The sequence below is a fragment of the Hevea brasiliensis genome, chromosome 8 (assembly GCF_030052815.1).
Source record: "Hevea brasiliensis isolate MT/VB/25A 57/8 chromosome 8, ASM3005281v1, whole genome shotgun sequence".
NCBI lineage: Eukaryota > Viridiplantae > Streptophyta > Magnoliopsida > Malpighiales > Euphorbiaceae > Hevea > Hevea brasiliensis.
Window position 1 is genome coordinate 15,116,055 of NC_079500.1, and position 19,941 is coordinate 15,135,995.

Here is a 19,941-nt window from a genome sequence, read left to right on the forward strand (position 1 = left end):
AAGAAAGATGATTCAGATTCATGCTTGAGAATTGATGTGATAGATGAAGAGGTCAGAGAAGTGCTTAAAAAGCAACATCCTAAAGATCCCTTAGAAGCTTGTTTGGTTCATAACATCAAAAAAGGGGATGAGATTGAAGAAGCTGCAGAATATGCTACAATTTTGGAGGGAAATCCACCTTTTCCAATGGCTGATATTGAGAAGATTGGGGACTTGAAGCAAGATACAACTTCATCATCAAAGCTTGAAAAAAGTGAAGTACCTAAGGTAGAGTTGAAACCTCTTCCAACAAATCTCAGGTATGCTTTTCTAGGTCAAAATTCTACATATCCTGTGATTGTTAGTGCTAAATTGACTGATTGTGAGGTTGAAAAATTATTAAGAGTCCTTAGAAAGCATAGAAGGATAATTGGTTATACCATTGATGATATTAAAGGAATACATCCTTCTGTGTGCATGCATAGAATTTTGTTGGAAAATAATCATAAAGCCTCTCGAGAATCACAGAGGAGATTGAATCCAAATATGAAAGAGGTTGTGAAAAAGGAGATCTTGAAATTGCTTGATGCAGGTATCATTTACCCTGTTTCTGACAGCAATTGGGTAAGTCCAGTTCATGTTATACCCAAAAAAGGGGGCATCACAGTAGTGAAAAATGAAAATGATGAACTAATACCTACAAGAACTGTAACTGGATGGAGAATGTGTATAGACTATAGGAAATTGAATAATGCAACTAGAAAGGACCATTTTCCATTACCATTTATAGATCAAATGCTTGAGAGACTAGCTCATCATTCTTATTTTTGCTATTTGGATGGCTACTCAGGATTCTTTCAGATCCCTATTCACCCAGATGATCAGGATAAAACTACCTTCACATGTCCTTACGGTACCTTTGCATATCGAAGGATGCCATTTGGATTATGTAATGCCCCTGCTACATTTCAAAGATGTATGATGTCCATATTTTCTGACATGATTGAGGGTATTATGGAAGTGTTCATGGATGATTTTTCTGTGTATGGTAAATCTTTTGATGAATGCTTATCTAACTTGTCTAAGGTTTTGCAGAGATGTGAAGAGTTCAATTTAGTTTTGAATTGGAAAAAGTGCCATTTTATGGTACAAGAAGGAATTGTTTTGGGACATCTTGTGTTAAACAGGGGTATTGAGGTGGATAAAGCAAAGGTAGAAATTATTGAGAAAATGCCACCCCCAACATCCGTGAAGGGAGTGAGGAGTTTCTTGGGGCATGCTAGATTTTACAGGAGATTCATCAAGGATTTCTCTAAAATTTCTAAGCCTCTTACCAATTTATTGGGTAAAGATGTGGAATTCCATTTTGATACTAATTGTATGAATGCTTTTTGCAGGATAAAGGAAGCTTTGATATCTGCTCCTATTATGCAGCCTCCTGATTGGTCATTACCTTTTGAGTTAATGTGCGATGCTAGTGATTATGCCATTGGGGCTGTTTTGGGACAAAGGATAGATAAGAAGGTGTATGCAATATACTATGCAAGTAGGACCTTAGATAATGCTCAAATAAACTACTCTACTACAGAGAAAGAATTTTTGGTAGTGGTATTTGCAGTAGACAAATTCAGGTCCTATCTTGTGGGGTCAAAGGTAATAGTGTACACGGATCATGCAGCTATCAAGTATCTCCTTCAGAAAAAAGAGGCTAAACCTAGATTGATAAGGTGGGTGCTACTCCTTCAAGAGTTTGACTTGGAAATTAAAGACAATAAAGGAGTAGAAAATGTGGTAGCAGATCATCTATCTAGATTGAGGCAAGAACAAGGAGACAATTTGGGAAAAGAGCCCCCAATAGATGATTATTTTCCTGATGAGAAACTGTTAGTAATCATGAATGCAAAAGCCCCTTGGTATGCAGATTTTGTGAACTATCTAGTGTGTGGAATCCTTCCACCTGATCAAACATGGCAGCAAAAGAAGAGATTTCTTTTTTATGTAAAGGATTATGATTGGGAAGAGCCATTTTTGTTTAAGAGATGTGGAGATGGGTTGATTAGAAGATGTTTAGCTGATGAGGAGATAGGGAATGTTATTAAAGATTGCCATTCTTCACTTTATGGGGGTCATATGAGTGTGACAAAGACTGCAGAAAAAGTTCTTCAAGCAGGGTTCTTTTGGCCACATATGTTTAAGGATGTGAGGAAGTTTGTAAATGCATGTGATAGGTGTCAAAGGATGGGTAATATCTCGAAGAGAGATGAAATGCCCCTCCAAAATATATTGGAAGTTGAACTATTTGATGTGTGGGGCATTGATTTCATGGGACCTTTTCCATCATCCTTGGGACACAAATACATTTTTGTTGGAGTAGATTATGTGAGTAAATGGGTTGAAGCTATACCATCTCCAACTAATGATGTTAGAGTTGTGATTAAATTCCTTAAAAAGTTCATTTTCACAAGATTTGGAACTCCACGTGCCATTATAAGTGATGGAGGTTCTCATTTTTGCAACCATCAATTTGAAAGATTATTACAAAAATATGGAGTGAAGCATAAGGTTGCAACACCCTACCATCCATAAACTAGTGGTCAAGTGGAGATCTCAAATAGAGAGTTGAAAAGAATTCTTGAGAAAACAGTGAATAGTTCAAGGAAAGATTGGTCACTAAAGTTAGATGATGCTCTTTGGGCCTCCAGAACAGCTTTTAAAACTCCTATTAGCACCACCCCATTTAGATTGGTTTATGGGAAAGCTTGTCATCTACCTTTGGAGTTGGAGCATAGAGCATATTGGGCCATAAGGACACTGAATTTTGACTTAAAAACTGCAGAAGAAAAAAGAATGCTGCAACTCAATGAACTTGAGGAACTTAGATTGGATGCTTATGAAAATGCCAAGCTTTACAAGGAAAGAACTAAGAGATGGCATGATAAGCATATTAGGAGGAAAGAATTTCAGGAAGGGGATGTTGTTCTTCTATACAACTCTAGGTTAAGGTTATTTCCCGGAAAATTAAAGTCAAGATGGTCAGGGCCCTACACTATTATAAAGGTATACCCCTATTGAGCTGTTGAGATAGGCAATGAAGCCTCAGGGACTTTCAAAGTTAATGGGCAGAGATTAAAGCATTATATTGTTGGAGAACCCACACAAAAGGTTGTAGAGGTTTCATGGCTTGGTTCTCCAATCAGGGATACTTAGGTGATTTGGAGTGGAAGGTCAAGCTTAAGACCTTAAACAAGCGCTTCTTGGGAGGCAACCCAAGCGTATCCTTTTATAGATTATTAATTTTCCATTTCATTTCATTTCATTTTTAGTTTTTACCCTCATAAACTCAAAAGTGACATTTGTTTATCTTTTGTAGGTCATTCATGAAAATTGGGCAAATTAACACTTGTAGCAAAAAGAAAGAATAGAAAAAGAGCAAGTATACAGCAAAATTCTGCATTTTATCCAGTACCTGTGAACAGTAACACCTTTAATCTTGTGCTAAATTACTGATATTGCAATCTACTTGATAGCACATGTTTAATTTTGTGTCTTGTGTAAATTTTGTGAAATGCAACTTGAATAAGGATCAATTTTGATATTTAGGACTGATGTGAGCTTTATTGAAGTGCAAAAATAGTGTTTGTTAAGTTTTACCTTTTAGTGTATATATAATTTTGTAGTCTGATAGGAATTTACATGCTTTTGTTTAAATTGCTGCTAGTTTTTGCAGTCTGCAGATTTTTGTTACTGTTCATGCTACTGTTCATACTGCTTAAAAGGTCAATTTCTATGTCTTTTCTGCAATTTTTGAATGTTTAGAACTTGTCTCAAATGCTGCTGAAAATGTGCTTTTGGTATAAGTTTAGAAAGGAGACAGTTTCATTAAGTGTGCAAAAAGGTAGTCACAATTGGTGCCTCAATTGAATAATGCTTGCATAAGCTAAATGAACATATACAATGTTTGATGAGTTCTAAAAGATGATGAGCTTAAATTCCTCAATTTTATGGTGTTTGTGTGTATTTGGTAATTGCTGAGGGTCATGATAGCATTTCATAGCTTTTGGACTGTTTTTGGTAAGTAAAATCACAATTTTTCCCAAAACCTGCCGAAACTTGCTGACGATGTTGCTTGTCAAGCAGAGTCCTAAGCAAATTCTGCTGAACCTTATGCTTACCCCAAGCATTGCCCAAATTACCAGATGTCTGCCCCACATTTTAAAAAGCCCAAAACTTCCGCCATTTTTACAAAAGCCTCGCCCACACTCCCGATAAGCCTCGCCGACTCCCTTCCCACACCATTTTTTTCGGCAATTTTTTTTACGGGGAGCTAAAAAGTTTCTTTCTTTTCATTAAATGGTGCGAACTAAAATGTGGTCTACCCACAAACCCAAACCCAGCAGATTTCGACATTCTGTCAAATCAAAAATGGGTATCCCATCCTCTCTACCCACAAACCCTAACCCCAGTCCTAGTCCGCCGTTACCTTAGTTACCACCACCGCAAACGCCGCCGTTACCTCAGTCGCCACCACCTCAATCACCGCCACTACCCCCAAGCCAAACACCACCTCTCATTCCGCCGACTCCCCTTTCGCCACAAACTGAGCTACAAAATGAGACACCCATTTTCGACACTCAGTTCCCAGAACCAATGCCTGAACCTGAGCCTACTCAAACGAAGTCTAAAGGTAAAACTAAAAAGGCTGCAGGTAGACCCAAGAAAACCCCTGTCGGAAAACGGAAAAGAGTACCCTCTGTTCCTTTCGACCTAAACTCTCCACCTCAACCTTCCTCTGAACCAGTCAGCAAAAGGACTAGGTCCTCCTCGCAACTTCCACCACCAGCGGTCCAAACACCTGTATCTCAGTCGCCCTTAAACTCTCCAGCAGCACCTGCGTCATCTGCTAATGACATAGAGGAGGTAATTTCTCCATTACCTTGGGCTTTTAAGGATATGGATATGAAAAATGCTTATGAGAAATTAGCTTCTAAACCTATTTTGGCAAACAAGTATATGGATGAGCAGATTTTGAAAGAATTAGGCATTTATGACTCTGTATTTGCCTATTTGGATGCTATCAGCTGGACTAATTTTGCTAGGATTAGGGAACCAGTGTACAAGGATTTGACCCTGGAATTTTTGAGTTCCTTAAGACTGAATTTCAAACCAACAGTACCTGAGCATAAGGATGTGATATATTTTCGATGTGCTGGAATTGATAGGGAGTTAGACATGGATGCTATGAATGCAATTTTTGGTTTTCAGGATTCGGGGTATAAAAATATTGATTGGCGATGAATCGCTTATGACCTGTTCAATTCGGAAAGATATTGCACCTTTTGGGGTTATTATAGACAGAGGACTACAAAAGCCTCTAGGATAGTTGATCATGTGTTGAAATACCTCCATAGGTTCATTTCTTACCTTTGTTTTAGGAAGGGGACACGATAAGATATTGTGGGTCTTTGGAGACTTATTTTTCTTGTGGTGCATAAAGGAGAGAAAACAAGTAAGTACAGCCCATTTCATAACTACTCATTGGCACCAAATTGTCACAAAGCATACCAAAGGTAGTATAGTTTTTGGGAGGTATATAACTGCTATAGCAAACTCATTTAGCTTTGATGCTAGTCTATATAAGTTGCTGCCAGTTTCTGGTGAATCATATATAGACAGCACAATGTTGCTGCACATGGATGTTTGTGAGAAAGTAGGCCATACCTATATTCTGTTACAGCAGCATCCTGAAGCCACTGGTACTGCAGACCCCACTACCTTTGCAACAGTAGAACCCCAACCAACCACTACCCCACAGTTTTCAGCAGACATTTTATCCCTCTTAAGATCCTTGGAATCCAGAATAGCAAGTTTCACTGTCCAACCATCTGTTCCCTCACCTGACACCACAGAAATCCTTGCTACCTTGAAGAGCTTAGAAATCAAAATTGACACCATGGGTCAGCAGCAGGTTAACCAAAAGAAGAAGTTAGAAAAGAAACTTAAGAAGAGATTTTTATCTCTTAAAAAGAAACAGAAGCAGCATCAACTTCAAATGTTGGAGCTCTACAACAAATTGGCCCAATCTTATAACAATTTATATCATTGGGGCCAAGACATGTTTCAAGAAATGAAAGACCTCACAGAAAATTTGGAAACTGCTTCTGAAGCTTCAGATCACAATGAACCTACTGCAGGACCTGAAGCAGACCCTGGTGCAGCAACAAAGCCTTGACAGCAGAGCTTGATCAGTAGCAATAGTTTTAATTTCTGTTTTAGGTTTATTTTGTAATCTGTTTATTTTAATTTTCAAACTTTAGTAATAGTTGTAATACTTTGGTAATTAGTTTTTATGATTATACTTGCACTTCTTTCCTTTAGTTTACTTTATTTTATTTTATTTTATTTTCTGCTATGGACATAGTTGCTCTGTGAATGCTTTTTGGTTCAATTTTTGATTTAACTGTTAGATTTTATTTCTTTACACTTTTTCATTTTCTTGCACATTATTTTTGCACTTTTTTTTTTCTTCAATCCTAATTTTGTTGACATTGATGAGTTGCACAATTTACTTTGAGCCGCATCTGTTTCACATCATTTGGAGGTAACAGCTTACCCTTTTACCATTTATGCTTATGGTATGTTGCCAATGCTTATGCTTTCGCTTTACCCTATGCAGCAGGTTAAGCAACATCTTAAGCAGTGTAAATTCATACATTTGGGATACCTTTTCACATTTTTCTCTCTAAAGCTTCATTGTTAATATCATTTTGAGCTAATTTTCAAATACTTGAGCTTATGTTGATTTAATCCCCAATTGTATATATCTCATTAATTGATTGGTTCAAACAATTTTGCCCATCTTTGCATTCATTTTAGACATTGAGGACAATGTTTCATTTGAGTTTGGGGGTGAGGGCAAAATTTCTGCAAAATTTTTAAAATTTTCATTCATTCATTTATTGCATTTCATTCATCCATATATAGATAATCCATATACTTATACATATACCACACACACGTCTATACTCATATACATACATTTGCATATAGTTTTCATATAGATTACACTTAGTTTTAATTCGATTTATGCATTCATTTTAGGATCATGCATATCATAAAAAATAAATTTTTACCTTATCCTTAAAAGATTGAGAGTTGCTTTGAAGAGCAATTAAACTTACTTTTAGAAGGGTTTGATGGATTGAAAGTTTTAGATAGGTGCAAAGTTATTAGATTCTTGCTTTAGTTTATATCTTCTTAGCCAAGGGCCACCCAAGCAATTGCATTGACTTTGAGTGCCTAGAGAAAACTTTAAGGTGAGAAGTAGCTAATTGATGTCTCACCAATCCTAGAACAATCTTTCTAAACCTTTCAAGGTGAAATCATAGCATACACTTGAAAAAGAAATTATCTAGGCATTCTTTAAATTTTAAACCCATATTTTAGCCTTAGCCAATCTCACTTTAAAATTTCCCTTTGGAACCAATTTGAGCCTACATTTATCTCTCTTACTCCTTTGGAACCCACATCAATGCCTAGCCATAAACCCAAACACTTACCTACCCTCCATGAGAATAATCCTTTGAGTGATAGATACACATAAAAAAAAAAAAATATATATATATATATATATATATATATATATATATATATATATATATATATATATATATATATATAACAATTAGTTGGGAGAAGTGATTAAAATAAAAAAAGCTAGAAAATTCAATTATGGTATGTAAAGTAATTCACCACTCAAGTACACAAAGAAATGAGTTTGGGGGTGAATTGAAAGGGACAATTATAATTCAAAGTCAATGTTTTTATGTAGTCCCTCTAAAAGCTTCAAAATTATATGCTAGCATTAGTGAATAGTTGTAAAGTTCCTTCTCCCATTTGATTTTAAAAAAAAAAATTGTGTGTCTTGATCTTTTAATAATTTGATTATTCTCATATCTTGTTACCTTTATCCTTTTCTTGTTAGCCACATTATCACCCATTTGGCCCCATTACAATCCTTGGAAGTCCTTTTGATCTTTTGATGGTGTTTTGCTACATTAGTGGAGATTGAAATAGGAGAATTGCCTATGGGATTAGGATATCATTAATCCATTCATTTACTTCCATCATTATTTGAGACACTTTAATTTATGGATTACCCTATAGTCTATTTAGGCATGATTATTCCTTGCGATTGATTGGTTTGGGATTGATGATATGGATAATTGACCCAAGGCTAAGCGGTGATAACTTTGGTAAGGATTGAATTCTTTGCACCTTGAAAGTGGGTATATGGTTTGTTGGTGGCTAAAGGTAAGCTTGAGAGTTTGGATAAGTAATTTTCATAAATTTAAGGTAAGGTACCCCAAATTGTATTAATTGTTTTAATTTGCTTGAGGACAAGCAAAGGTTTGAGTTTGGGGGAATTTGTTACAATCATTTCATATAGGCATTTTAGGATAGTTTTGCATCCATTTTGTCCTTATATTTTAGTATATTTTATGTTTTTTGCTTTATTTTATCTTATTTGTTAATTTTAGATACTTTATATTTGATTTTTATAATTTTGTTATTTTTGATAGGATTTTGTGGCAAATCGAAGATCAATGAATGCAATAGGAAGTGATTTGAAGAGATTTGGAGTTCTTTAAGCATAGAGGAAAGTTAAAGAAATCAAGCCTTGAAAGAGCAAACCAGCCGAAATTTGCTTGAGACTTTGCTTAAGATCATGCTTAGGGTAAAGCGGTAGTGCTTAAGGTGCAGCACAAGTCAAGCATGAGCAGAAAAGTCCATTTTACTCTAAGTCTGCCGAGATTTGCTGAAGGTCTGCTTAACCTTAAGCAGACAGTGCGACCAGAAGCTGAAATTTGCTAAGAAGCTGCTTAGGGTTAAGCCGAACCCTAAGCAGACTGCCCAGAACGTGAAAGATGCTGCTGACTTGGACAATTTTACACCTCATTTCCTATCTGCTCCTTGGCCCTTATTTACTTTTAGGGCAACTTTTTGGGACGATATAAATTCATCATTTCCTTATTTTTGCCACAAGAGGAAAGAGAGGAAAAACAAAAAGGAAAGAAAATTTAATAGAGAGAGAGAGAAGACGCCATTTTCTCTTGGAGGAGGAGCTGCTGCATCAGCTTTGGAGCTCCAGAAACCAAAGATTTTGGTTCTTCCACCTGGGTTTTTTCTATTTCAGTCCTCTTATCATGTTTTTCTTTACTCTTCCATCAATATTTCTTGTAAATACCATCATGAGTGAGTAAACTCTTTAGATTTCAGAGTTGGGAAATATGTTTTAGATTAATTTGTGGATTTGGACTGGGTATTTCCTTATTTTACATAAATATGAGTTTTGATTCCTTCCTTGTGTGCTTGATTTACTTGCCTAATGTTGGTACCCATTGGGTATTGTGTTAATCTTTGATTGAAGGACCGAAAGGTGAAAGTCATTGATAGATAATCAAGGATTGGAACTTAAAATAACCTAGATTTAGAAATAAACTAGGATTTTAAGAGGAATTAATTATTGGTTACAAAATTTAATGGGTTTTAAAGTGATCAAATAACATACGAAAGTAGATTTTGTTATTTTAGAACACACTTTGGTTTGCTTGAAAAAGATATCAAAGGAATTTAGAATCAATCTCCTTTAAACTCTATTTTTCCCTAAAATTTGGAATGCCCAAGACAAATCCCAATTAATTTATGCATAAACCTCAACTCTGGAATCACTTTTACCATAATTAGACTTTCATTTAAATTACCCATTGTTAATTTAGTTTAATTGCGAACTAGAATTAGAATTTATTTGTTTGCTCCTTACCCATTTCAATTAGATTAATCAATTTACCTTGCTCATTTACATTTACCATTTATTCATTAATCATTAGCCCAAATAATCGCTTCATTCATAGTTTGGTAATCAAACAGCAAATCCTCGTGGGAACGATACTTGATTCATCACTTTATTACTTGAGACGACCCGTATACTTGCGGATAAGTCACATCAAGTGCCGTCTATATTTTGAGAAAACAGTTCTTCAAAACCTGAAAATAGAAACACTCCAAATATATTTCTTAATCACAACTCCATTTGCAACCACCAAACTTCAAATCAACAGCAATAGTAACACTTCAATTCAAAATCCCAATTTCAAATCAAGAAGTAATATCTCAAAACATCTCATAACTCATGTACATTGCATTTTAAATCATTAATTTATAATCATAAGTTAATTTACAGATACAAAATCTTAAAAATAATATTATTACAATTTTATCTGTACAACTGCTCAAATTACAGAGATACATATGCATACTATCATATTTACATAAAACTAAACTACCAGGTATATACAAATACCCGTACAAAAATTCTTCAATTGTGCTCTTCTCTAACTGTAGCAGCTTGCTCTGCTGCTATGCTCTTTTCTCTATCTGCGACAGCAAGTTAAAGCTATCGCTGAGTATATAAATACTCAGTGGTGCACAATAAAGCATAAAATACATATTATAAAATATTCATGAACAAATCATCATTCAAAAATCTCATAATCACCTTTCACAAATTTTTTTCTCAAATCACATTTGTAACTAATCATAATTTTCAAAGCTTAATATAGCACAACTTAATCAAACAATTTAATAAACATAGTGTTGCCAAACAATAACACAACTTAGGACATGACACAAAATTTCCGAACATGTCGTGTGTACATCACGACAAGGCATACTCACCCCACTAATTGAAATCAATGAGAGAGGTGGCTAGCTAGCTAATGAGTACTCATCCAAACTCGCCTCTCAGACTGTAAAGCCAGAGAGGGAGGAATATAATCAAATATCAAACTCACCCCACAAGTGGAGGAGGAACATATTAATATTGTCATGCCAAGTGTGAATTAAAAACAATTTAAATCAAGTTATTCAAATATTTTATACAATTCATAAATCATATTTCATTTTAGACTTTTCATTTATAAAGTAGGCAAAACACTATTTTTCAAATAATATTTTCAAAGCCATAACAATCAAAATTATTCACAACATTTATTTTAAGAATTGTCAAGTAGAAACAAAAAATTTTAAGTTTATTGTGCACAAACCTGACGTGAGTCGCCTCTAGGCCTTGACTCAGTCCCTTATACCTTTTGGGTCTTTTTCAGCTGAAACACAAAATTTATAGTGTTTCAGTATCTTATTTCACCGTAAATCCAATAATTAATTCATAAATACTTAATTCTAGTCCAAATATGCTTAAACTAACATTCTTGAAAATTTTCATTTTGGAGTTACTATTCATGGTACTATTCAAGTCAATTTGTTGACTTTTTAAGGCTTAATAGGTATGGGAATTCCAACTTCACCCACATACCACATTTTGGTCACTAAATTTGTTGGTTTTGGTTGTTTACTCAAATTCTAAGTCTTTTAGGCAAATTTGCAAATTTTCAGTTTTGGTGTCTTGAGTTGCACTACTCCATCGGTCATTTTAATGTTAGAATTTGGCAAAACTTTCTTCATAGAAAATGTTCCCTATTGTCTTAAGTTTATTCTCCTTTTTGAATCACTCCAATTAGAGTTTTGTAGCTCAAGTTATAGCTATTTGAACCATGGCTGTTGGATTGGACTTAACCCAGATTTTCTGGGCAATTTTTGGTTCTGGCAGTTTTAGGTCACCAACTTTGGGTGGCCAAATGACTTGGTTAATGGCATAATTTGGGTTTGTGTTCTTCATGAAAGTTTTAGTCTATATCTCATCTGTCCACTGGTAAAATTTCAGGTCATTTAGACCTGCCTAGCTCAAGTTATGGCCAAATGAACAAACACTGTTCATTTGGTCATTTTGTACAGGGCAGACTGAGATTTTCCAAGTTTGGTCAATTTGTTCACTAGGTTTTGGTCACTTTTTGGGCATAGTTCCTAAATGAAAATTGTGTCATTTAGTGTCTATTTTCATTCCCAATTGGTCTCATACCAATTGGACTTGTAAATTTTTATTTTTGGTCCCTCAAAGGGATCTTGATCATGCTGCCAGTAGCATGACCACACTCAATCCGAATTTGATCTCAACTCCAACACTTCCAACACACTTCATTTGGTCACCATTGACCATTTCCCACTTTAAACTAGGTCAAATATATCATTTACCAATTTCTCACATTTTTGTCTCTAAACCCTAAGTTTCCAAACCCTAACCACACTAAATTATTGCATTTAACCAAATCTAAGTATCTTAACCTCACTACCTCATTCATACAAGCTTGCCTAACATATCAAATTTAAGCAAAACACAAACATATGTATAGTAACCCTAGTTGGCTGAATTTTTAGTTTGGTCCTTCAACAATTGATTTCATTTCATTTCTTTAACTTCTAAGTTACTTTAAGCTACAAACACAACTAATAATCTAAAATTTTCAAATTAGAGTTCTCACCTCCCCTTGGATTTGAATTCTCCAATTTCCTTCTTCTTTCTTCTTTCTTCTTTCTTTTTTTGTCAAGTCCTCTATCAAGGCTTGAAATCAAGGTTTAATGTTGGAGGTTTAACTTTCTATGGTAGAATTGTGAGTTTGATCAAGCTCAAAATGAGCTTTAATGGAGGATGAAGTGAGGGAGAGGGTGAGGGAGAGTGAGGCGGCACAATGGGAAGAAGAAGAAGACTTTTGCTATTTTTTTTTCTTTTCTTTTATGACTTTTATCCTTATGGAAGACCCAAAAATCAAATTAATTAAATTTATTAATTCTAATATTTATGGCATCATGCATGATGTCATGCATGATGTCATCTCCCTTCACTTTTTCATTTTCTTTTTTTTTTTCATTTATTTTTCTTTTAGTTCTCTAATTTAATTCCCGACTCCGAAATTTTCTTTTCTCCAATTTTATTTTACAGTTAGGTCAGAAGTCAGCTCTCGGGGTCAATTGACCAAATTACCCCTCGCCGGTTCAACCCGGTTTACAAATAATTTAATATTTCTTCCGGCTCCCTAACCTAATTATTTGACTAGCTTAACAATTCTTTTTCGTGATTTTCTCTTTTCCACTGTGTTCGTAATGGTCCTAAGGACCACAGCGTCACATTTTACGGTCCGAAATTTGAGTTTAAATTGACTTCGCAGTCGTTCCCGAGAAGGTCACTCATCGCTGTAACTCTCGGCTCGTTTAACTTCTTATGTTCTGTTCTTCTTATTTATACTTAACTAATTGGCAATTACTAATTATTTGTGTTTACAGCTTATCTAGTTGTCTTAAGTGTGGTTCTAATCCCCTTAATTGTTCGGATCGATACCGGTCACCGGCACAGTGAAATATACCAGGCTATACAAGTAGGGGTGTTACATATACTACCTATGCTTTATACAATTTCCATATTATTATAATGGAAACATAGGTCCCAAGCACTTATTCGTATAACTTATGTATTTATCACTCTCATTATTTTATGTCATGTACTATACATATTTATAGTATTATTATTTCATATATGATGAAAACATAGTTTCCAAGTGTATTTTCCTATGACTTATGTGTTTAGCAAACCATTTAGGTAAATTTATATTTTATGTATCAACTAATTTCATGTCACCTTGTAGTGAAAAAGTAGGTCCCACATACCTACTTCGTGTAATTTAATATGTAGTGACTTATTAGGGATAAGTCCTTACTAAAAACAATGTAATTCAATAACCTTTCTTTAGGTTCAGTTTCACTGTTTTGACTTTACATATCACGTTGAGTAATTACACATTATTACTTATTTCTTTGAAATGTACATATCACTTTATAGTGGGAAAATAGGTCCCACATATCCTTTCATGTGGTTTAATGTTTAATGGCTTATTAGGGTTAAATTCCTACCATAAGATAATTTATCTCATGGACCTTTCTTTGGTTTCAGTTTTTGTGTCTTACTTTTACCTATCCATATGATCAGTTTGTAGCCACTGTTTGGCCACACTTCCTTCATGGAAGTTGTTCCTCTATGTCTTATCTTTATTTTTCCTTTTTAATCATATCAATTTGATTTTTAGAACTCAAGTTATGGTCGGATAACCATAACTGACTCATTCCCAGATTCTGGTTCCTTAATTAAGCAGCTTTTGGACTTAAATTTTACCTAATTAATGGAACAGGTTGCAGTCACTTTTAGGCATGGTGATCTTCATAAAAATTGTTGCCCTATTTCTTATGATCATTGAGAAATTTGTATCACAATTTTTTAAGTTTTGTGAAATTATTTATGGCTAATTAACTGACCTAGGTTCATGTACCCTGTGCCAACAGGGGTTCAGTTCAGGATAGTGACTGCAGGTCACTTTTTGAGATTCCTAAATTCATAATTTGAGGACGGTTCCTAAAACAAAGTTGTAGCTCTATTTCTTAGGTTTCTAGAAAGGTATGGCTCATCTAAATTGGATTTTTCTAGTGGGAGTTATGACTAAAAAACTGTTCTGGAGTCAAGTGAAGTTTGGTCAGATTGTAGGTTTTAATGTAGTGACTTATTCTAACTGTTTGACCTAGTTCTCTTATTTTCTGAGTTTTGGTCAAAACACCAATTTTGTAGGTCTGTGTCTTATGGACATTTTGCCACTAGTTTCATTACATTTGAGTTCTTGTAGACTAAGTTATGGTCATTTTTCCAAAACTGGTCGGGTGAGGTTAGGTCCAGCAATTTCTGGGTAACCTAATTCTGGGCAGTTTGTGACCCAATTTGGGCCAGCAATTTGGTTTGGTTTTTGGCATTTCTAGGTTCAGTGGTCTTCATGAAAATTGTAGCCCTATATCTAAGCTTTCCAATGGTATTAAATTCAGGTCATTTGGACTAGTGTAAAGGGAGTTATGATTATTTTCTGGGTTTGGTGCAGGGTAATCCGGATTTGGGCAGTATTTAGGTCAAGTTTTGGACAGAATTTAGGCATGGTTTCTTCATAAAAAATGGGCTATTTTGGGTTTAGTTTCACCTTCAATTAGCCTCATACCAATTAGAGTTACATATTTTCAGTTATGGTTCAAAACTCATGCTGGACTCATTGAGTCCCAAAACCTGCAGAAAACAAGCACTCCCAATTTCAATTTCCTCTATCTTCCTTACTTCAATTGGCATGCGTAGCACTTCTATAAGCAACAATCTCAACTCAACCAATTCAATTTTAAGCATTTACATAAAGTCCCACATCATATACATAAACCCTAATTCCAATCACCCAATTTACACAAACTCAACTCTTTTACACTTCTTATCATATCAACTATTCAAACATCCTTATGGAACCATTTTTCATCATTTAAAAACAGCAAACCTACAAAGATTCATGGCTGCCAAAATTAGAGTTCTTCAATTCCTTTTTATTTGTTTTCATTTTCATGGAATACTCACTCATCTCAACATTCTTACAAGATTTAAAGAAGAGAGACCTTGTGACCCAACTTGCAAACTTCAATTTCTCTTCTTCAAATGGGTATCTAAAGCTTCCTTATGAAGTGGGGAGAATTATTTGTGAAGAGAGCTATGGGTTTTGATGGGTAAATGAAGAAGAAATCAAGCTTTAAGCTTGATAACAATGGTGGGGAGGGAGAGACCAAGGCAGACGGCAAGGAGAGAGAGAGAAGAGGAAGAAGAAGATGGTTGGTGGGGTTTTGTCTCTTGTGGGTATTTATATATTTTCTATAATTATTGTACTTTATTATTTTTAAATTTCATAAGTCTATTTCCTTTATTTTCTTTTCTTTCCTTTTCTATTTTTTTTTCTTTTCTTCTTCTTTCTCTTCTCATTTTCCAAATTCAAATTCATAAATTTAATTTATGTTAATTATTTTATTTCCTAATTTTAATTTGATATTTAGGTCAAAATTCACTTCTGGGAGTGAAATGACCAAAATGCCCTTCATGGTGCTCATCGGATTATTTTTATTATTTTATAACAATTAATAAATTCTCTAAATTTTTATTTTATTTCTTAAAATTTTTTCTATATTTTTTTAATATTTATTTCATTAATTTATGCCTCCTCACTATAGTTTAAGTGTAGTTTCAGACATCCTCACTGTCCGAACAGACATTAGTCGTCAGAACAGTAAAATGTATGGACTATCTACGATGAGGGCGTTACAAAATTTGACTTTGTTTATTAATATATCTAAACTTTTGAAAGAAAATTATAAATATTGAATATCAATTTTAATATTCTATATTATGGAACAAAAATTCGATTACTGGGTCATTATTATATTTTTATTAATAATTATGTTAGTTATTTATTTCACTTAACATGTCCCATGATTAATGCAAAATTATTGATATATGTTAATAATTGATATTTGGCAATGATTATAGTAAATAAAACAATGCTACATTGAGTTAAATAACATTTTCCTTATGCAATGAACAGGGCGAAGTTGCGTGTAATAGAAGTAGGGGTGTGGAGTTTCGATTCGATTTGGGGTCTATCTAATAATCAAAATAAATCGAAATTTTGGTATGATTTTTCATTATTTTTATTCTGGTTTGATACGATTTTTGATTTTTCAATTTTAATTCGATTCAGTACCGTTTTCTATTCGGTTTTCGATTCTTGAAATAATTTTATATAATTATTTCTTTAAAAAAAATTATATTTGAATTAGCATTTAGGTTTTGAATTGAGTTATTAATACATAATATATTATATAATATATCTTTTAGCTATTTTAAAATTATAATTGCAAGAAATTGAAACAAATAGCTACGAAAATTACTGACTAAATATGCCTATATTTTGTTAGTAATTAGGATTACTAATAAAGTACCGATGAAATTTTTTCGTTCACAAAATCTAGTGAAAGTAATTTTTACCGACAAAAAAAAATAATGTTACTAAATTTACTGATGAATTATTTTGTAGGTAAATAAAGATTTTTTTTTAGGTAATTTCATGGGGGATTATGTGCTTATAAATTATCGACTATTTACGGACAACACTTTTCATTAGTATTTGCCGACGATAATAAATTATCATAAATAATTACGAACGACAATAAGTTATCGCAGGTAATTACTAATAATAACTTTTCGTAGCTAATTTTTATTTCACATTTTAAATTTAATTTTTTTTTTACTTTTTAATTTAATTTAATTTATTTTTTTAATTTAATTTAACTTTTAAATTTGATTTAATTTTATTTTAAATTTAATTTAATTTAAAATTTTAATTTAATTTAATTTTTAATTTATTTTTAATATTTAATATTTTTTATTTTTAAATTAAATATTAATTATTAATTATTTTAATTTATGTGTAAAATTATTTTTTAATTTTTAAGATTTAAATGACTTAAAAAAAACATAACCAGTGGGGCTCAAAGTAGGCCCCGTATGTTGAGGAGTGACTTTTCTTTTTATAGAAAAACTAACTGCTCTCTTATTTATTTATAAACGATACGAGAATTTTATAGTTTTTATGATTTACTGACAGATTACCAATGAAATCAATATTTGTTGATAATTACTTATAAAAATTTTTTGCAAGTAAAGTTTTTAAAATTTTTAAAATTCTTTTTTATTTTCTTCTTAGCATTGCTAACGAAATATAATTCGTTGGTAATTACCGATAAAAAATTTTCATAGGTAAAATTTTTAAGCTCTTAATTTTTTTATATATATTTTCTTCTTAGTATTAACGACTAAATACGATTAATTAGTAATTACCGATGAAAAACATTTATAGATAAAATTTTTTAATCTTTTTAAATTTTTTTTCTTATTTTCTTTTTAGTATTATTGACTAAATACAGTTGATAATTATTAACGAAAAAATTTCGTAGGTAAACTTTTTAATTTTTTTCTATTTTCTTCTTAATATACTAATTAAATACTATTCATTGGTAATTACCGATAATAAAGTTTTATAGATAATTTATTTTAAAAAATTTATTTTTTTATTTTTTCTTAATATTACCTACAAAAAATAAATTTGTTAATTACTAACGAAAAATTTTCGCATGTAATTTATTTTAATTTTTTTATTTTTTTTAATATTACCAACTGAATATAATTTGTTAGTAATTACCGATGAAAAATTTTTATAGGTAAAAGTTTTTAAAATTTTTTTTTCTATTTTTTTCTTATATTACTGACTAAATATAATTTATTGATAATTATCGATAAAAAATTTTTGTAGGTATTTATTTTAAATTTTATTTTTTATTTTCTTCTTAATATTACCTACAAAAAATGAGTTCATTGGTAATTACCGATGAAAAATTTTCGTAGGTAAAACTTTTTAAAATTTTTTAATTTTTTTAATATTACTGACTAAATGTGAGTTAGTCATTAATTACTAACGAATTTTTCGTCGGTATTTTTTTATTTAATCGCTAATTTTATTGTCAATATTAGGTATTATTGTTACCTACGAAATTGCTTCATCGGTAAAAGGTCCGTTGATAATCAGTCGATAAGTTCATCGATACAAATTACTTTAAATTTAATTCATTTTTTTCGTTGGTAAAACTTCAGTAAATAGTTGGTAAATTACCGACGAAATTTTATGGTCGGTAATTTTTATAGTTATTTTTAAAATTTCTTATACTATATAAAGTGCATACTTAATTTAAGACCGATGAAGTATATTATATAATATAATAGTATAAGTATATCATGTAATATACATTTTAAATATTTATTAATTATGTGATATTTAACTATATGATACAAATATAATTATAAACTAAAATATATAATAGTACATTTATAATTAAGAATTACAAGGTGATTTAATGAATTTATAACTAAAATTATTAAGAAAATATAAAGAAATGAAATATAATATTATGTTGTATTTAATTTATAATTAAATATACATATATAGATATATATAATTATATTAAAAGTATATAATACATTTAAAAAAATACATTTAAAAAAATATAAGAAAACATATATATAAATTTGGTTCTCCATTTGGTTTTAATTTCGGTTCGATTCTTAGTGAAGAACCAAAATCAAACTAAAGTATTCAAATAATTTTGATTTGGTATGGTTCTCATCGGTTCGATATAATTTTTTGATTCGGTTTAAAATCCCAAGAACTGTGCACAATCCTAATTAGAAGGGGGTAATTTTCCCCTTACTTTTTGTAAAAATAACATTCTATTAAAAAAAAAATACTAAAGCTCAAATTTGCCCCTAAGCATTGACTTTAAAAAATAACAAATGAATAATTTAATTTTTATTCTCAGTTTTTTCTATTCTTAAAATATAAAAAGAAATATTGATAATTTGTGCCTTAACTTTAAAGTTCTATTAACTCTAATGATTGGGTAATTTATTATAGTTATCATTGATTCTTAGAATTATTAAAGCCTACATTATTAAATCATATTAATATGATAATTATAGATAGTTTTTTTTTTAGATTTTATTTTTAATTGCAATTAGATAAATTATTGTTGCTATATTTAATTCTTAGAATTATTAAAAATCATGACATTATAATTTTTATATTTAAGTTTTTTTAGCTAAATTTTCCTTTGTTATATTGGTAATTATATTATTTACAATTCCGCCCTATCCTCTTGTCAATCAATTTTAATTTTATAGTGGAAATCAAACAACTTGACAAAAAATGTTGTGGTCTCAAGTCCTTAGTTTGATAACCAAATCAATTGTTTAATAGTTGAATAATTTAATAGAAGACATTATTATTTTACTGTTGGGAATATTTTAGGAAGTAATGATAAATGAATATCTAAATATAAATTTTTATCAAGTATGAATGATTTATAGTTCAATTAAATTTTATTTTTTAATATTAATTCTGATTCTATTACGCAATGAGAATTCATAAGTTGAAAGGATTTTATTAAACCAAACACCTTGACAAAAAAAATTCATTTCATTATCATTTTTTTTATTTTAATTCAGATTTTAATTCTAATTTTAATGTCTGAGTTCAAACAAAATATATTTATATAAACAATTTTTTT